This window comes from Otolemur garnettii, unplaced genomic scaffold, assembly GCF_000181295.1.
Source record: "Otolemur garnettii isolate 467f Iridium unplaced genomic scaffold, OtoGar3 scaffold00143, whole genome shotgun sequence".
Taxonomy (NCBI): Eukaryota; Metazoa; Chordata; class Mammalia; order Primates; family Galagidae; genus Otolemur; species Otolemur garnettii.
Window position 1 is genome coordinate 2,277,238 of NW_003852538.1, and position 5,674 is coordinate 2,282,911.

The window sequence follows — 5,674 nt, forward strand, 5'->3', positions numbered from 1 at the left end:
GAGACCCCATCTCTACTGAAAATAGAAAAGCTTGCCAGGCATTGTGGTGATCACTGGTAGTCCCAGCTACTTGGGAGGCTGAGGTAACAGGATTGCTCAAGCCCAAGAGTTTGAGGTTGTGTTAGCTATGACACCATGGCACCTTAGCCAGGGTGAAAGAGTAAAATTGTCTCAAAAAGAAGAAAAAGAAAAAGAGAAAATAAGAAAGAAAAGTCCTGAGAGGAAAGGATATAGCCACTGTTCACACTAAGACTGAGTAATACACCCATCTTCACACATCCTCAGGCTGCATATTCATTGAGTAATTTAGGAATGAATCCGTGGTTTATGGGGAGCTAAAATACTTAGTGGTTTGATGGATTACATTATGGCTTTCTCCAGCAGCTTCCAAGGCAATTTCTAAATCACTGGCAAGAAAATTTTGCTGGAACTGCAGGCAGGGCTGTAAAGGCTCCTCCCCACAGTTAAAGAAGGGATTGTTCCAGGTCTGACTGTTCCAGGAATGGTTACTCTAAGACTGGCTGTTCCGGGTTTGGTTACCCCAGGTCGGGGTTGCTCCAGGTCTGGTTGCTGCACACTGGAAGGTTTCTGAATGTGTTCATCAGGCATGCCTGGTGATAGGAAGAGTGGAGAGACCTGAGTATTCGACGGGTGCTGAGGCCTTCTGAGCCTGAGTCATACTGTTGGTGTTCTTCAGCCAGTTGTTTTTCTGCCATCTCTTAGATTTCATTTGCTTGTTCTGGAACAAGGTTTTAACCTGTTTATAGCTGAGGTTCAGGATGTTGGAAAGTTCTTGCATCTGTTGGAGGCTGAGGTATTTCTGTCTTTGAAATCTATCGTTGAGTATACACAGCTGGGTGGTAGAGAACATGGTTCTGGTCTTCTGTTTCTTGACCTGGACCTTACCTTCCTTCTTCACTACATTCTTCTCTACAGAAGTGGGTTGTTTTACTTTGGGACTAGTGGAAGAGTCAGGGCTGTCCTGAGCCAGCAGATCCACAGAAGTAGGAAGAGGAGAGGCAGTCTCATGAGGGGCACCTCTGTAGAAGACATTTGCAAGGATGGACAATTTTCTTTAGGCCCACAAATCACAGGCATTGAAGAAGAGTCACTAGAATCAGATGCTTCAGTGCCAGGCAGCCTTTGGGGACACGCAGGATCCATACTCATGTTATTAAGAAGGGGAAAAATTAAAGAGTTGGACTGTTAAAAAAATAAGGCTAATACTTAAAAAACCTAAATAGAATCTACAGAAAAAGATCCAAAAGCCAGGAGGAAGAGCGTCTCCTCCACAACAGCCGAAGGCAACCAGCTCAGTCCAGCAAAATCCTCACTAGAATCTTTTAATTGGTTTGTATGTTTCTTATTAAATTCAACAAAAAAATATAGCCTACTACATACAAGGATTTGGGGAATATACAAAATAAAATTTGTTCTTGAGTATTTTACAATTACAAAATGTTAATGTTGACTCAGATGTACATCTTAAGATTTCTAAAATTAGGATTCCTTTTATAGTTGATGGCATGACATAGTTTAACTGGCAATATGTAAATTTTCATAATGGTGTGTAACGTGTGTCTTTCAGTTAATGTCCTTGGATTCAGTGAGCTGTGGTAGCACCAGCAAAGTGGGCAAATCTACCTGTTTGCCATCTCACTTGATGACGTATGCTGTGATTTTGGGTTAGGAAGTCTGAGTGTGTGTTTCCGTGGGTTGACCTCAGCTCTGGTTCCACATGCCTCTCACTGAGTAAGTATCTCACCAGCTGAAGATGATTCTAGGCACTAAAGCTACATCATCATCTTCATGCATGCCTGCTATATGCAAACCAATGATTTCTTTTAGCATTCAGTAGACAAAACAAATTTCTTTCACTACTGCAGGGAAAGCTGGGTGTTCTGGACTTACTGAAAGACAACTAGAAGGACTTCAACTTGGCACCCTTCTAAGAGGTTTTCTAAGGTAAATCTGACTATATGTGACTTTCCCCGTACATCATAGCTAAGAGCCAGCACGTGATGTGTCTTCATGTTACAGAACAAGATAGGCTGTGGCGTGTTTGACACTGGCATGAAGAGAAGATCAAAGACAAGAAGAAACAAAATACACTGCTCAGCGGCACTAGAGGCCCACTTGAGACTGGAAACCTGACACTGCAGCTGTGCAGTTGCAATCCTCCCAATGGGAGAAGAGTGTAGGGATTGCTAAAGGTTGAGTGAGCTTAGAAGCTGAAGCTCAAAAGTGGTGCAAGTGAAGTCCAGAGGGTGTCTGAAGAAAAGTAAATGGAGGGCTTTAAGAAGTTGATTGCTAATTTGGTAAAAATGAGAGAATGCACTAAGTGAAGGTGGCTGTGTTTGCAGAGTGGGGTTTTGGCATTTGGGTGCTGAGGTTGAGTTAGGTTCCAGCAGCTCAGAAGTGGCTGTTCGGTGGTGTCCACACTGATAGCAAATTAACTCGGCTCCCATGTCCTCAGTGGATCTGGAGAAGTGTTCTGAAGGCCGACAGATGGTAGTAACAAGGAAGGCTGGAAGGAGCTGTAACAGAATCAAATGTACCTTGATGAATGAAGGCACATTTGAAAAAATTGGAGGTGGAAGAGAAAAGAAGATCTGTAGATCTTTCCTATAAGAAACAATGGAAGAATGGAGAGTGATGTTTTAGCCTTAAGGTATATGGGCTATTTGAGAGGTGTATTTAAAAAAAAAATATATATATTTTCAGATTAATATGAGGATATAAATGATTAGGTTACATTGTTTGTGTTTCTAAGGTAAAGTTCAAGTTGTAGTTGAGTCCTTCATCCAGGGGTGTGCTGATACCCTTACACTGTGCACCGTAGGTGAGAGCTTTTCAAGCCTCCCTTTTACCCTGCCTTCCTCCCGCCCCCCCCAAATATACTTGTGTTTTTCTCTCCTGTAGGTGTGTAGTTATTTTTCTTGTTTTTGCTTTAGTATCGAGTATTTAGTATGGATACTTGCTTTTCCATACTGTGATACCTTACTAAGAAGAATGTGCTTCAAGTCCATCCAGGTAAATACGAAAGACATAAAGTCTCCATCTTTTTATGGCTGAGTAGTATTCCATGGTCTACATATACCAGTTTATTATGCCATTGAGATACCACCTAACCCCAGTGAGAATATCCCACGTCACAAAATCCCAAAGCTGCAGATGTGGAGACAAGGGAATACTTTCACACCGTTTGTGGGATTCCAAACTGATACACCCTCTGTGGAAAGATGTATGGAGAATCCTTTATGTGTGTGTGTGTGTATATATATATATATATATATTTTTTTTTTGGCCGGGGCTGGGTTTGAACCTGCCACCCTCAGCATATGGGGCTGGTGCCCTACTCCTTGAGCCACAGGGACTGCCTTATGTATATGTATATATTTAGGGGTGAGCTGTGCCTTGAAGATTACCTATGTAGCATTTAGCATTCTTGATTAGCATTCACTACAGAATCAGACAAATCTAAGTCAAAACTGGGCTGTGCAGCTGTGTGACCCTGGGTGGCATGGTTTTGCTGGGCCTTGGTCCTGCCACCTGTAAAATGGATGTGACAACAGTACCTATTTACTGTGGGACTAAACACTGTAGCTCTTGCTCTTCACAGGTCTCCCACCCTCACTTCTCTCGTCCTTCACTGATTCTTTCTTCTTTCCTTTAATGTTGAATTGTGTTACGGCTCAGACCCTGTTCTGCCATGTTTTCTCCTCTCCCCTCCACGCCTTTCTGCTTTCTGTCCCATCAGCCAGCTTCATGGCTTTACGTGCCATCCTTGTGCTCATGATTCTTAAAGCGTAACCTCTGTAACAGTCCTTTCTCCCAAACTTCAAACCCATACATCCTCCTGACTGTTACATTCATTTTTCTGTTTGGATGTGTATTATCATCAACATGTTCAAAAACCAAAATTTTGATCTTTTTCCCTCAAACCCATTACCTTTCCCATCTCACTGATGACTGATCCATCGAACTGCCAAAGTCAAGATCTTTGGAGTTATCTTTGTTGTTCTCTCTCTCAGACCCTGTACCCGCTTGGCTCTGTCTACAGAGAATACCCAAAGTCTAGCCATATCCCCTCCTTGTGCTGCAGGCAGCCTGGTCTGAGTTCATTTACCCCCTACACTGTTTCTAGCGTTGCCCTCTCCAGACTTTTATCAGCATAGCTTGAGTTTACCGGAGAGATCTTTAAAAATGTAACTCAGATCATATTACTCTTCTAACACTGTGCAGTGGATTCCACTTCCCTCAGAAAACTAAATTCCTTACAGAGGAATGCACATGGTTTGCTTGCACCTTATTTCTCTGGCCTCATCTCTTTTTGGTCTTTTCCTTTCTTATCCCAGGGCAGCCTCCTTGGGGTTCCTTTGACGTGTGCTCTAGGGCCTTGTACTAACAACTCTTTCTGTCTAGAATGTTCTTCCTTTGTGTGTTTTATTGTTTAACCTCCTCACTTTCAAGTCTTTGTTCAAATAACCCATTCTCAGTGAAACCCGTGCCGACATCCCCACCTAACAATGCAGCATGTCCCACGGCCTCTCCTTGCCCACCCCTTGGGACGCCCAATCTTGACCTTTTCTTATCACCGTCTTGCATACACACAAGTATAATTCATTATGTTTATTTTTTATTGCCCATCTCCCATGCAGTGAGAACATGTGATCAGGAATTTCTGTCTACTTTCTCCACTGATAAACTCTAAGAACCTGGTATGGTGCTTGGCAAATGATGGGCACTCAATAGATATTTGTTGAGTGAATAAAATGATAAGTAAATGAACAGCTGGCTATGGAGCACTTTCTATCTGCTGGGTGTTATGCTAAGTACTCCATTAGTGCTGTCTGCTATTTTTTAGTTGACAGAGAGAAATGAAGATCCATGCTAAGGAGATTTAGAAAAAAGGAAGGATAGGAAAGAAGCTTTTTCAGGTTGACAGAGAGTGGTGAGTGGATTATGACCTTAAAATAAACCCTAGCAGGCTATTGCTTTCTCTGGAAGAAGATTACCTTGGGGAGAGCATAGTTAGGAAATAATTTACCCAGAGATAATTATTACTAACAGGAGTGAGTCTTTTCCCAGCCTGACTCAGTCAATGGAGACTACTTTTAAGCAATTATCTTGGTTAAGTTTTATTAATCTTTTGGCACTGAATGAAATAGTCCACTTTCTTGGAGGACACTGATCACCACTGAGGGTTTAAAGCTCTTGGGGGAGCATTTGAATGAGAATGGAATTTGATAGCAGGATAATTTACTGGTGGTTGTTCACATTTTCCTTACTTTTTCTTTCTTTATGTCTTGAATGTTTGGGCAATTAGTGAGTTTAAGAGGGAACTGCAAAATTTTAGTTCTGAGAATATGAAATTTTCTGATTACTTTGAGAGGAGTTTTTACGCCTTCTGAATTTTGATGCTTTGTGATTTTGTATTGCTCATTGCCTTAAATATTGAAATGGTTTAATTGCTATGTTGGAATTGGGATTTTTATGGTAGGCCCAGGGATGTAGGTAGGTATTTTTGGAACTAAAAATTAACCTTTTACATTACTGATATAATTTGTTTTTATCATAGATAATATTGAAAATGCATAGCAATAAAAATTAGCTCACTAAAGACAACTGCTTTTGGCTTATTGGTATGTTGGGCATGTTTTACCTTGAGTTA

At 41.5% G+C, this 5,674-nt stretch overlaps 1 pseudogene; it reads right to left on the bottom strand.

Moving 5' to 3' along the window:
• Positions 1-271: 271 nt before the first annotated feature.
• On the bottom strand, positions 272-1,170 carry LOC100953916 (annotated as a pseudogene).
• Positions 1,171-5,674: the final 4,504 nt, after the last annotated feature.